This window comes from Rhinolophus hipposideros, assembly GCF_964194185.1.
Source record: "Rhinolophus hipposideros genome assembly, chromosome: 19".
In the NCBI taxonomy this organism is placed as follows: domain Eukaryota; kingdom Metazoa; phylum Chordata; class Mammalia; order Chiroptera; family Rhinolophidae; genus Rhinolophus; species Rhinolophus hipposideros.
The window spans coordinates 13,058,419-13,073,549 of record NC_138065.1 but is presented as its reverse complement, the minus strand read 5'-3'; positions in this window follow the sequence as shown (position 1 = coordinate 13,073,549).

Below are 15,131 nucleotides of genomic sequence, written 5' to 3'. Positions count from 1 at the left end.
GATTGTAGTTTGCAACCCTGTTCCAGTTAAGAGCTGATGGTTTGAATCCTGGCTTTGCCACTTCTAAGCTATGGTGATCTTGGACAAATGAGTCTACCTCTCCAAGCCACAGTTTCTTTATCTGAATATGGGACTCATAAGAACACTTACCTGGTTGAATTAGAGAACGCATGGAAAGTGGGAAGCACAGAGGGGCGACTTAGCTGTGGGGAGCTGTCCAGCCGTGGAGGGGACAGTCGCACAAAGCCTGAGGGGCTCCAACACCAACACTGGATCTGCAGAGGCTGTGTGTCCTGGCAGAAAGCAGGGGCTACAGAGGGGTGGCAGCCACCGAGAATCTCTGAAATACATGGGCCTTGCGCCAGTTCTCCTTGAACCCTTCCCAATGACCAAGTCAAAGTGTTGGTTTAGGGCTGCCCTTGATGCTCATTAAAGTCAGATTTGTGGAAATATTGGAAGGGGAAAGAAGGTATCCCCTAGGGCAACTTGCACCCACTTGGGAGGCTGTTGCACGCTCAGAGTGAGCTGCCTGAGTGCTGAGAGCATGCCCCTGCCACTTCCTTTTCTGCACGGTCGCTCTGTGTCCACTGGCAGCATTTTCTCCCTTAGTAGCTGGCATCGGCTCATCAGCCAGCCCTGCAGGCTGGGCAGCCCCTGGAGTAGCCAAACCCGTCTCACCCCTTGGCTCTGTGATAGAGCATTTAGGATGTCAGCATTGGCCTGAGCCCTGGGTGGGGCCTTGGGTGGTATGGGTGCCAGTCAGGAGGCCTGGACTCAGCCTGATGAGAGAGACTTTGGTGGCTGGCTATCACTGGGCCCCGAGACGCGCCCTGGTGGAGCAATGCAGAGTGGCTGAGAGATTTGGTTCTAGATCCTCAGCCTCCGTGTATTTTCCGGCTCTGGGAGCTGAGTCTGCTTTATGCTCTTAGGATGATGAGCCAAGAGGGGACACGTGCTCACTCACGGAACTATCAGAGGAGAGAAAACAGGAGCTGCAGGCCGTGAGCACAGCAGTGCAAGGGAAGAAGGCCTGCGTGTACCAGACATACCTGGGCAGAAGATCGGGAGAGAGAGGGAGGGATCACCAGGTCTAGAGGCCACAGGAAGGCAACCTGTCTGAATCAGGATGGTGGCTAACATGAGACAGGTGCCAAGGACTGGCAGGAGAAGTGGGGAGAAGTGAATGAGCTGGGGCATTCACGCCTTTAATCTCCTCTCTCACTGCTTCTCCAGTCTCCCTTCTTCCTCCCCTCTCCTTGTTGGCATTCACTGTGGCCCTGACACCTAAATATTGTCACAGCCAGAGAGCAGGTGTCAGTTACCTGCCCATGTGCCTCAGCCTTAGGGGGTGTTTTGCGTGCTTGTATCTTCCTTCTGACCGGCCTGACGAGAACAGAGAGCAGGGCTCTGAGCCTGGCCCCCTGCAGAACCACTGGGCCAAACCCTGACTTGCAGCCCGATTTACCATGATGTAAGGGCTGAGGCTTTGGTTCCTGTGCTCGAGCTCACTGGTCTTGGGGAAGCTTTTTGTCTTTGCCTTCGAGGCACCTGTCCCTGGGAAGCAGCCCTTCAATCAGCCTTGGCCTTTGCATTGGGCCTCTATGGCTGCTGAGTTATCGTCCCAAGCCGTGTCTGATGGCCTCTGACTTGGATCTGGGAAGCTGTTCAGACAGTAGAGTCTAAAGGAAATATTAGATGTGAGAAGATTTCACTTGCTTCAGAGCATGACCTCGTTGTGATACTTCTTGGCTGTTCTCCTGGTTTCCCCAAAGTACCAACTGAGTAAAATCCTGTTTTGACATTCCGAGCTGATGTGCTTACATTCTACTGAACTGCACCCGCTCTGTGAGATGGTGAGTGTGTCAGGGGGCTGGCAGTCGGGCGGGCAGACAACAGGAGCTTTCAAGGAGACGCATGCCGTGGTCGTTGACCTCATCCATGAAAATACAATTCAGCTCTAAAATGGTGGGCTATCTAGTATGTGGCAAGTCCTGGATTAGTCTCCAGTGGCAGAACAGTCATGGCAGGTACTGTCTTCTCTTAGGAAGTTTGCGTTGGGGAAATCATAGTGAAATACACGAACCCCAGTCAAGTAGCAGAATGCAAAGACACCCACCCCCGGTCCGCTGTACATCCAGTCACAACCATATAAACATCTGTACATGTCTGGTCTTGCATGTGAAGACCAACCCAGGCTGTGGGTTTTGAGATTTGGGCCATGAAAACCTATAAGTAAAATCTCCCCTCTTTGAATCCACAGTTCATTATAGCATAGCGGTTGGGCTGTGGGTTCTGGAGCCAGAGGGTCTGGGTGAAAATCCGGCTCCCTCCATTCTAGCTATTTGAGCTTAGACATGCCATTTAACTTCTCTGTGCTTCAGTGTCCTCGGCTGTACAACAGGGATTACAGTGCCTACTTTCCAGGGTTCCTAAGAGGTCTGAAGAAGTTAAAACAGGTATGTGCTGGAGGGTGCCTGGCACGTGGGCAGTGCTCGGTAGCTATGACCATTAGTCCTGCAATCTCACGGCTTGCACAGGCAAATGGTTGACATTCCGGCCATATGGAAAACAGAGGCCCACTTTTAAGATGGGTCAGTTGTAAGAGATATGTGCTCCTCGGCAGGAGAGGAGAGGGTCCTGGAAACTTCGTGCTTTCCATGCAGCTGTTGAGCCCCAACATTAGAGGATCTGCCTTGCGCGGGTTACGTAAGGCTCGTGGGGAAACAGATGCTTGAGGCATGGAGTCCATCGTCCACTTCAGGAGGTGAAACAAATCAGAATGTACAAGCAAAGAATAAAACATGATAAATACCACAAAAACTGAAGAAGATTCTTGAGGTTGTGGGCAGGCAGGTCAGGAAAGACCTCCGGTGTGCTGGAGGAGAGGGCGTTGCAGGTGTGAGAAAGAGCATGAGTCAAAGGGTAACCCCTCAGCTGATACATGATTTGCAAATATCTTCTCCCATTCAGCGGGTTTCATTTTGTTGATGGTTTCCTTTGCTGGGCAGGTGTCTTTTGGTTTGGCGTAGTCCCACTTGTTTATTTTTGTTTTTGTTGCCTTTGCTTTTGGTGTCAAACTCCCCCCAAAAAATCATCCCCAAGGTCAATGTCAAGGAGCTTACCACCTATGCTTTCTTCTAGGAGTTTTATGGTTTCAGGTCTTACATTCAAGTCTTCAATGCGTTTTGAATTAATTTTTGTCCAGTTTCGTTCTTTTGCATGTGACTGTCCAGTTTTCCCAATGCCATTTCTTGGAGAGACTGTTCTCTCCCCATTGTATATTCTTGGCTCCTTTATCATAAATTAATTGATCACATATGTGTGGGTTTATTTCTGGGCTCTCTATTCTGTTCCAATGACAAATGTGTCTGTTTTTATGCCAATACCATACTGTTTTGATCACTCTAGTTTTGTCGCAGAGTTTGAAAGCAGGGAGTGTGATGCCTCCAGCTTTGTTCTGCTTTCACAGGGCTGCTTTGGTTTTGGGGGGTCTTTGGGGTTCCGAACACATTTAGGATTGTTGGCTCTCTTTCTGTGAACAAAACTTTTGTTTTTAAGGAAAAAGACTTAGACAGAATCAAATATATTTATAACCTTGGGCAGGCAAAGGAAAAGCACTTCGTGTTTCTCCAACCCTGTCCTTTACCAGCGCTATGACTTTCTCTGAGTTCCTGACTTCTCTTTGTCTCAGATTGTCATCTGTTTAATAGGGATAGTGGCACTTGCGAAGGTTGCTGCCTAGTAAGGATTGAGTGAGATACTTAGAAATCTGAATGCACGAGGGTTATTTCCCCAGTGCTTTGCGCATAGCAAGTGGGTGCTCAGTCAATATTGCTTATTATTTACTATAAGCTTTTCTTGGCTGTCTGTTAGTGTCATCTTGGACGGAGCAGTTTGGCAGTCGGGGCCCTAGGATGTAGCTGGACACATGCAGAAACACTTGCCCAGGATAGATAAATGCCGCTGATGTGGAAGTGAAAGATTGTTTGTGATCAAACAAAAGACAAAGGGGAAGAGCAAAGGGAGGTTCGGGAAATAACAGAAGCACTGTTGTGTGTGTGTGTGTGTGTGTGTGTGTGTAAAGGACAATAAAACTAGGGGAAAGGCAGCATTTTATGACTGGTAGAAATGGATTTCACTGCCCATTGCATGGTTGACTTATGTACAGGACAGTCACCAATTAATTGTGGCTTCGTGATTTGCAGTTTTGAACAATAATGCCCCATGAACTCTCCAGCGAAACCTGCACGCATTGTCCAGAGCCACAGATTTCTCTCACTTTGACTTTTAGCAATGTCCCCCTACTTAATCACCATCTATCCTCCACACCCCACCCCCGACCCAAGAAATGCAAAGAATACGGAGAGTATCAGACCAAAAGATTTGGGGCATGGTTCAAAGTCATGGTCTACCTTCAGTCACAAGGTCACTGTCCTTGATCGCCGGCCCATGTGCATGAGGTCTGGCTGGGGGGGCGTGGCCCCCAGAGTGAATACCATGCCCCAGAAGCATGCATCACAGCTCGCTGCCCTGTGAGGTGATCTGTGGACTATCTGGGGTCATTTTAAATCCCAGACTGCTTTTCCCCTCACTAGCTTTCCCTTGCTATCTCTTTCAGAGTGCATGGGAAGGCGGGGCGGGGGTTGGGGGTGAGAATGCAGTCTCATTTATAAACTATATCTCAAACATCTGTTAGTAGCCTCTACTCCCATATATTCCATGCATTACAAATTCTTAAAAATGACTTTAGACAATTTTTTGTTTCTTTCTAGCATGGCTCCCCTGTGTCAGCAGAAACAATGTAGAGCTGCTTATGTGTGTCTCTCTCTCCCCCACCCCCACCACACACACCCAAAAACTGAGGTGTTAACTAATGGTAAAAATGCATTGTTCAAGCTGTTACAATGTGTGATGAGGACAGACTAAAAATGATGCAAACCATCAGCATGAATTCCATTTTCCAGGAGAGATGAAAAATTCTTGCATGCAGGAGAATTTAATTACTTTGTTTCAGTCTGAGCTGCACACCAAGTTTCACCAGCTACTGTAGGGAGGAGTAATCCCAGATTCCTGAAGCTGAGCCCAGGCATCAAATGAGAGACTGTGTAAGTACTCGGTAACCTGTGAAGTGCTGAATAAAGTTCATCCTTTTATCTGGTTTCCCTTAATAATATATTTTGGATTGTTATATGGGTTGTTTTTCATAAAGTCCACAAACAATGTGGCAAAGAATGAATCGATTCATTATTGAACACTAAGAATTGGAAAGCCCTTGCATTTTTCTATTTATAATTGAATTCTACTTCTCAATGTAGTCTAAACGTTTCATTCCGTAACACAATGACCCCTCCCAAACCCCTCACCGCTGTAAACCCTGATAACGCCCCAGGTTTGGACGCGTCTTCATGGATGTTGATAAACTGGCGAAATAATAGTTCTCGTTTATCAAATGCTGCTAATCAATGACAGCAGATGTCTTACCAGGCACTGTTCTAACTAATGTGTTACAAGTGGGTGGAGTGCTGAACCTTCCTGATCTGGCTTGATCTGCCTGGAGTCAATCAATAATCCAGGCAGTGAGTGAGTGTGAGGATGAAGAATGGTGATTCCAGACCAACATGTAAAAATACACACAGAGATCATGGAGGAGAGTTCCCAGGAGGATGCCAGGAGAATTCCTTCTTTCTTGTGAGATATTCACTTATCGCTAAATCATTTGTCAAGGGCCACGTCGTTTGGTGGCCTCTGTGGCTGAGCCATGCAGTAAAACTGGTGACAAGATTTACCTCTGCCAGGCTCCTTGCTCTTTGAGGAAGGGCATCCCCTGGTGAGCCCCGCCCTCTGCTTCCCAGCTCATCACTCAGTTTGAAACCTCTCTCTCTCTGAGCTGTCTCATTCTCTTTGTGATCACGTGTGATCCAGATTTCCTCGGTTTCCTTTTCTTTATTTACTATTCCTCAGTCTTCCCCACTCTTTGAAAACGGAGGGATGGCTGAGTTGCCATGGCAACCCCCTACCCCCCACCTCTTTTCTGTTCCTCCACAATTTTTCTACATTTTAATAACATCACTATTTATAGTGCACAAAGCCTCGTCATCTCCACCGCAGCTCTGCAAGGGAGATTCCTGTCTGACCAGAATACTAATGACTAAAACATGGCTTTCCAAGTGAGGCGGCGAGGAAGCCCTCCAGAGCAAGCACTTAGGTAGATACAGGTCTTCAGGACCAGGGTGGGAGCTATATATGCAAAGATCCACCATCGACAGGGCTGAAAACCCAGCCTTCTAAAACACGCTGGATACATACAAAATATACACGATGGATATGGCTGGAGGGGAGGAGGTGTGAAGTGAGGTTTCAGATTCTCAGCTTTGTTACACTGACAAAAAGAAATGGCCTCCTGTGCTCTGATTGTACCAGGTGGAGATGTCATAGCCAGAGTATTAGGAACAGCTGGGATTGACAGCAGTAAAGGTGGATGGCATGGAGTCCTGGAGGAACACAGAGGCTCCATTATTTACTGTCGATGAGACTTCTGTGCTCTCAGCTATGCACCACCTACCCGGTAGGGCTATTGGGAGGGGCAGAGATAGTGTACCCCAGGCGTTTGGTGGTAATACAGCCTCATAACAAAGCATCTGCGTTCTGGAACAGGCTTCAGACCCCAGCTCTGCCACTGTCTAGTTTTATGACTTTGAGACAAGTTACTTAACCTCTCCGTGAATCAGTTTCCTCATCTAAAATGGGGATGATAATAACAGAACCTATTTTTTAGGGTCGCCTGAGGAGTCAATAAGTTAACCTAGGTAAAGACTTAGAACAGTGCCTGGTAAGACATCTGCTGTCATTGGTTAGCAGCATTTGATAAACGAGAACTATTCTTTCGCCAGTTTATCAACATCCATGAAGACGCGTCCAAATCTGGGACATTACCAGGCGTCATGCGGGGTCTTGGGTCCCCCTCCCCACATAAGAATGCAGGATATGGTGAGGCCAAAAAGGAACAGCAACGTAACCATGCATGGGGGGTTCATACCACTATAGTCTTGGTGGCAGGTGGGTTGGAGACACCGGAAGTAGGATCCACACGATCTGCAGCCCACCGTCCACTCCTCTGCCAACCAACCAACCCTTTGCTAACTGCAATCTGTGCTTGCTGTCTTAGCCACGGCAGTTATATCAGTGGCCAATGGCTAACCGGTAACAGCTGGTGGTCAACTAGTCACAGCTGACGGCCATCTACTACCCGAGCCAGCGCCTTTCCATGTGAGGCCAAGAGCCTGGAAACTGCTCTCTGGGACTCTGTCCCCACACCAGGGTTTACAGCGGTTGAGGGTTAGGCTTGGTGGAGGGGTTTGGCAGGGGTCATTGTGTTACGGAATGAAACATTTAGACGACCTTGAAAAGTAGAATTCGATCTTAAATAGAAAAATGCAGGAGCTCTTCAATTCAACACTAAGTTCAATAATGAAAATATTCATTCTTTGCCATGTTGTTTGTGGACTTTATAAAAAATAAATTTACATAGGAACAAGGTGGCTTATGTTAGCTTAAATGTGATTTGAATGTAAGATATTGCTTATCCATCCTGATGGCTCACAGGTGGGAAGTCTCTGAGTGCGCTTGTGTAGTAGCCCTCTGATAGCAGTGCTTCTTCAACTTTCCCATGCATGTGAATCACTTGGGGATTTTATTAAAATTCAGATGCTTCAGTAGGGTTGCGGTAGAGTCTGAGATTCTGCGTTGCTAACAAGCTCTTAGGTGATGCTGATCCCTGAGGACCATTAAGTAGCAAGATTGGAAGGTTTTTTGAGGCCAGCTCTTCCCAAAACAACTTTAAACAGAGGTGTGGGTGTAGATGAGGAGGTTTCTCCCATTTCCTGTTCAGATCCAAAGCTGGAATTACCCAATATTAATGTAAATTGGCTTTCATGAGGGAATGAGATTATGGCCAGTAGAAGTATGGCCAGTAGAAGCTAGACACCTCTTCTTTTTCCTGTTTGACAAAAGAAGCCAAATAAAGCCATATGCAATTGGTTGGCTTTTTGCCAGAAAGTTCAGAGGCATCTGATTACATTATATAAGCGCTTTCCTCTTGCTTTAGTCACTTTGTTTTTTTCTTGAAGTGTTTTCAGAACCACTAACACTCATAATTTTTAGGATTTTTTTTTTGGCATTGATTTATTCAGAATATTTTGAAGAGATGGTTGTTGGACCAAAACCCAAGTGAAACTGAGCTAAATAAAGATATAATTATTGAAACATTAACTTGAAATTTTGACTCCTGTTGAAAAGCATTGCTCTCCTACTATAAGTTTCCTGCAATCTCTTATTTCAGTCTAAGCTCTATTAAAAAAAAACCCCTCAAAACAAAATCTTGACGTGTTTTTAACAATTAATAATAACGGTAGTCTATAACAGCTGCGAGCTCACTTCTGGATTACCAATGGAAGAAGTAAAGGTCCATGTCATAAGAGGAGAGCTTTAGCTACTTTACAAGATGAATCAGTGTGTGACTCACCATTATACATCATGTGATTTAAAAATCCCAGTAGCTATGGGCTTCTCTTTGGAGAATAAACAACCTTTGAAGGGATATGTGATATTAGAGAGAGAAATGTGAAGTATACTTCTTTAAATTCTAGATTGACCATGATTCAAAAGAGCTTGGTAGGAGGGTGTAGGTGCATTTCATTAGAAAGGTTATCTCAGTTGGATTTAGGTTTCTAGCCATGTAATCCACCCCTTTTATTATAAGGCATTATTGTATCTATCCTAGTGCAAAAATATGGTCATTTCTACTAGGTTATTAAGCAAGATCTGCTTAGTCTCTCAGAAAGGCGCACAGATTGAGATATGGTGCTACTAGTTAAGGCCGAATTGCCATTTAGTGGCACCTTTCATCTTCACGGATGCCTGCTCGATCAAGAAGTAACAACTCAGGTGGGAGACGGGAAAATATGTCCGAGATGGACAAGAATATAGATTAAAAATGCAAAGCTTTTTGTTTTCAAATGGAAACCACATAATAGGATTTCAGATTAAAATCCCCCTGGTTGGCAGATCATCACCAGGAAACAATGAAATGAGATTTATCTGAGAATGGCTATCATAACCCATCCTTAGAACACAGGAGCTTTGTTCCTTCTAAGCTAGTGGGAACCTGTTAAACAGTCGCAGCCTTATAATTTGTCTCTGAATAAATCACCAACACCACATTACATTAATTATATCTTAGTCTTCGGCTCCCTAAATTCCTCTTTAATAGACCTGAAGAAGTTACAATGAATAATGTGGATTGAGGCCCATTTGCAACCTTTAGAGTTAGTTTTTTACTTTCCACTAAATCTATATTCTTCTGTTGTCGCAAGTAGGAAGATCCATATTTTCAGTTTTGTTAAGAAGTTTGCTTAGAATTATCAGTAATTGAAATCTTACTCTAAGTTAGTTAGTTAGTTAGAAGTTTGCTTAGAATTATCAGTAACTGAAATCTTACTATAAGTTGATTACAATGATCTAAAGTTTGGTGCTTCCTGTAGGCTAATTTCCAGTAGATTCCATAAGAATAAGAGAATATGTGTCTATTTTTGAACTGAGGATGATTTTGACAGAGGGTTTATAGACATATTAACAGGCAAATCCTGTGCAGTTTAAACACGAATGCTCCTGTCCAACTTGAAATACTTCAAAGGATTGGAGATTGAAGTAGTCCTTTGGTGAAGTCTAGAAACTACTGGAAATGTTTAAATACTGAGGTTAAAATTACACTGGTGATAAAATTTGATTTCCTGTTTCTAAGTCCAAAAGCTTACAATTAGGACCCTGAAGGCTTTTGGAATAATAAACAGATCTCCTAAAACAGCAACTGGATGAGGTAAGTGTGGTTGACTTGAAAGTACGGCATCATGTCTTCAACACTGCTCCTGGGTTTCAAAATTAAGAGGGAAAATTTCCAAGAGAGCGCCATATTTGGGGTTTTAGTGAATCCAAAATATTTTCAAGCACTGCAATAGTTTGAGATGATTTTTTTTAAGGTTTTCCACTGCTAAGGCAACTGTCTACTTTCTTCCGTGTGCATTTGTTTTATGAATCTAGTGTTGAGAGCCTCTAAATCGTGACACATCCACGAATGACCAGCAGCTATTACAACTTGTGACAGATAACTAGACTAACACTGGCTGCAAGCAGCTGAAAACCTTTCCCCTCCTCACTTGCCTCACTCAGTCCTTACTTGCTCACCCTGAACTCCTGTCTTATTTTCTGAAGGCCCTTGGGCTGAGCTAACTGTCCTTTCCTCCTTTCTCATTGTATCCTGAACCTACCTGGTATAGAAATTGTCACCATGCCATAATCATGGGTTTCCTCGTTTTCCACTACTTCCATAGGTCTTTGAGGGCAGAAGTTATATCTTCATAGGGTCCTATTTATCCAACAAATATTTACTGTACATCCACTATATACCAGACACTGCGAATACAAAGATGGCTAGGACACAGAGTCAGCCCTCAAGTTGCTCACAATTTTGAGGAGAAAAAAGAATAGACAGTCACATTTTGCATTGAGTTCTTTGACAGAGGGCTACTGAGAGAGCATCAGAGAGATACTTAACTGAGGTCTTCCTAGAGGAGATGTCATGTAAAGTAAGTCTTGAAAGAGAATTAGCTATCACTCAGATAAGGAGAACAGCATGGATGGGTGGAGTAGGGCAGAAAAAGAAATGAACAGAGGGAGCATCAAATGTGAAGATATATAGAAGAGAGAGCACATTTCATGTAAGGAATTCACAATATTTCAGGTGATTGAAGCAGAGAGTACCTGTTGAAGAATTAATGATAAGGGGTGAGGACACGGATTATAAAAGGGCCTTCGGTGTCATGCTAAACAGTTTGGCCTTTATTCTAAAAGGTTAAAGGAGGAGTCATTGAAGTATTTTAGCCAGAAGATTCATTAGCATATTTGTAGTTTACAGAGATCACGTTGGTTGTAGTATAAAAATGTATGAAGCGACTGCAGCAAAATAGGCAGGAAATGGCGAGCTACAGAAACAGTTCCGGGGTGGAGGCGTGCAGGAAGCTGAAAGAAGAATTCATTCGCTGCGAAGGGTGAGAGAGGAGTCTGAGATTAGATGATCCCAGGTTTCCAGACAGGAGCATGAGGAGAAGTGGTTCATTCCCCAAGATAAGGTGCATAGGTAGGCTGGCATGTGGTGCTGAAAAGAGGCAGTGAGTCTCTCTGGGTCAGACATGTTGAATGTGAGGTACCATGGATAGTCTAGAGACTACCCAGTAAGATATTTTTGGCAAGGAGATTGGTCAACAAAAGGTAAACTGTGCATGCGGGACAGGAAACTCCACAGGGTTGGCTAACGCAATCTGGTGTATTGTTAGGTTGTAGAAGAATATCACAGACCCCAATGGTAGGAGGTAAAGTTGGGCCTCCCACACATTGGAAATTTGTCTGTAGCTACTTCCCATCTTTCACTGCAGCAGGATGACTGTTCTGTTTTCTGTCTGTTTCTTTCTCTAAGCTTCCCTATTAGGCTTCACCAAAACACGGACTACATGGATATAGAGTTATCAAGAGGCTGACCTTGGCTCAATTCCATTTAATGGAGATCTCTAAGTCTCAATTACAAATTCAAGGGAGAGAGAATCTAATTGGCTCAGGTTTGGGTCAGGTGACCACTTGTGGACAGAGAAGGGGCTTACATGGGTCCTAGGCTGGTCCCTTCTCGCTTGTGTGTTGGCAGGTTCTCTAAGGATGGGATGTGAACAGAGAGGAAATGACTGGCTGGGGAAAAAAAAAAAACTGGCACCTGGATACTGTATGAATGGGATTCAGGATAGAAATCTGGGCCAGAGACAAAGATTTCGGCAAATAGGTAAAACTGAGGTATTGGTTGAGATGACCTGGGGAGAATTTTCACTCTGAGAAAAGGTCAGGGCTGAGAAAAGGACCTTGGGGAGAGCAGTATTTAAGGAGAGACAAGAGGAAAACAAGTCAGTGGAAGTGACTAAGAAGAGATAGAAAGAGGAAGAAGGATAGTGTCACCAAAACCAGGAAAGAGGAAGGACAGTGGTAAATTCTACAGAGACTGGGGAGAATGAGTCTGAAGGATGACAAGCAAACTAGTAGTGAGGAAACACTCAGCGAAAAGGTGGAGACAGAAGCCAGATTACGGGGGGGGGGGGGGGGGGAAGGATGCCAAAGCAGTAGAACATCAACTAAATGAGGGCTGAGGAAGTTGAAACAACTTCTTTTTTAAACGGTTGACTTTGAATGAAAGGGGACAATAGAGCTGAAGATGGATATGTGGTTGAGGGAACATTTATATGTTTACCACCAAAGATTCTGGGGTGCGAAGATATTGAGTATAAAGGCCAAGACAGACAATATTGGATGAAGTCAAGTTTGGGAGGAGGATGGAGCTCCAGAGACTGGGGCAACTTTCCCACTGAAGTGAGAGGGAGAAGTGGCATAGAAGAGGCACTCCGCAAATAGTTCTGAAAAATAAGTGAATAGACTCGTGGAGAGGTGGTTGAGCCAGTTTGTGGAGCTGAGGTGTCCATTTCTCTTGGGCCTTGAGGGCATGCTGAGGCAGGACAGGGCTTGCCAACTTGAACGTGTAGGACAAGTGCAATGGAAAGGCCTATCTTCTATTCTTCCCTAAGATACCTTGATGGTAATTGCCTCACTTGCCAGAATAGGGAAGCCAGAATTGGAGACAGCAGGGGTGATGAGGGGTGTGGGATGTGGCAGTGCAAAAAGAACTTCCGATCAAGAGTCTGAAAACCTTGCCTTCTAGTCACCTTCTGAAATTGCCTGACCACACTGACCTTAGCCAAATTGCATGATTATACATCCAGTTTCTTCATTTGTAAAAACTGTGTGATATTAGCTTCTCTGTCTATTTTACAGATTACAGATTTTATAGCATTGCCTTTTCACTTTTTCACTGGGGTGCCAAGAAAATGTATGCAAATGAACACTTTGGTCAGCGTTACTCAAGCAGTAGTTCACCGTAATCAGAAGTGTCTGGACACTGATGGGAACCACTTCGAGCACCTCTTGTCATTGCAGAAGTCAAACGTGACTTGTAGTCATCTTTTTTTATTGGCACATATTGAGTGTTACAATTTGAATAGTTTTTTCCTTTCTTAAAACGTGTATACATTTTTTTTGGCACCGTGTGTGTGTGTGTGTGTGTGTGTGTGTGTACTTAAAGTATTATAAATGTTGTAAAGCACAGTATCACTGCAAGGCCTTATTAATGTATATCAGAGGCACCCTGAGAATGTGGGTTGCCTGTACAGTGTGCCCCGTGGAGCTGTGTAATCCTGTCTCACTCTATGTGCATGTATGGCAAGGCCCTGGAGTAGTATCTGCCAGGTTCCTTCTTGGCTACTACACATGTTGAGAGCTTGGCCTGACTGATATAGGGCATTCCCGCCGGCACAGAAAGTGCCTGGAGGGAGAAGCATAGTAAAATAATAAAAAAAAACCTCATTACTTTCTTAAGACTAGGACATAGAAAGTTCAAACAGCTTTATAAATTGCCTCCAGAAATTAGAAGGCAACAATTAACTCTGCCTCAAGAATTCGCATCCACATGACCGACGCTGCTTCCCCCCTCTCTCCTAATTGTTTCCATCTCCATTGCCACAAATCAAAAGACAACACAAGTGTTTGCTTCTGCAGAGTTCCTCAGCTTCTCTATAGAGATAAGTGAAAACCGAAGACATAAGGTATATTTACCGTCTTCTAGCCCAGCTTCCGATTCCTACCAGGCCCTCTGACAAACTTCCATCATGCAATACTTGATTGTGTTTAGATTCAGATGATGTGGAAATAACTGTCTGTTTTCATGGCTGGCATAATGGGTATAAATTAAACTGATACTACCTGGCATCTGCTTCTCACTGACATTGTGAAGGTTAATGAGATCGTCCCTGTGAGTCAATTTACGCCCTTCGTCTTCATCCAGAAGCATCCATTATGCCAAATTGGACCAGACACGGGTGAGAGACTGTGTCACATTGACTCGTTTTCTTGTCAATTGTGCATTTTGAAATCAGATTTCTGGGTGATTTTCTTTGTTCCTCCTCTTGTGGCTTCATTTCCTAAACAATGACTTCACTGACCTTAAATTTTAAAAGACAGTGTTGTCCCCCGAGGATTTAGTTCTTCCTTTGGCTCTACCATGACTCAAGTTATCCGGTATCTTTTAGAGAGAACAAGAAGGACTAACATAAGATAATAATGTAAACTATGTTGGCTGTGATGAATGGAAGTTATAAATACGTGACAAATGGATCCAAGACAGAAAAAAGCACACTATTGATTGTAATACATAATACAAAAGAAAGTACAGAAAAGTAAACTGAGGATTGACTGGGCTCTCACCCATCAGAGGTGTGCAGCAAACACTGTGTTTCCCCGAAAATAAGACCTGGTCTTAAATTAATTTTTGCTCCAAAAGACGCATTAGAGGTGATGGTCTGGCTAGGTCTTACTTTCAGGGAAACACGGCATTATGTACTTTTTTGTTTCTGCTGAAGTCCAGCAGAAACGTGAGAATTCTCTCTGATGGAGGCGTGGTTCAAAGATGATGTCTGTAATCTCTGGGAAACAAATTGCATTGCTTAATTCACTCTGTAGATGTTCACAAGAGACTTACAGATTTGGTTCCTTAAAATGAAATACAAATTATGTCCCATGGAGTCCACCACCAAAGCTGCACGACCAGAAAGCTTAAAAACAGTTATTTCTTATATCAAGGGGAGGCTTAGAGAAATGTTTTGTTCTTTTCTCTAATAGCTAATTACTACATGTGTAAGGCAGCCTAACTCTGCACTTAACACACACATACACACACACACACACACACACACACACACACACACACACAGAGTAAAATTCCAGATGGAAACGCCAGGGCCTGTGTTTTGTTGATGTCGCATTTGTTGACATTCCAAAAGCACAGACACATTTGAGTAACTAGCTGCTATCAGGAAAAGAAATTTAAGATCAACATTGCTAAACACAAAATAAGAATAATGGGTGTGTCAGAGAACAAACTGATGATTGCTTGATGGGAAGGTGGTTACGGGAATGGGTGAGAAAGATGAAGA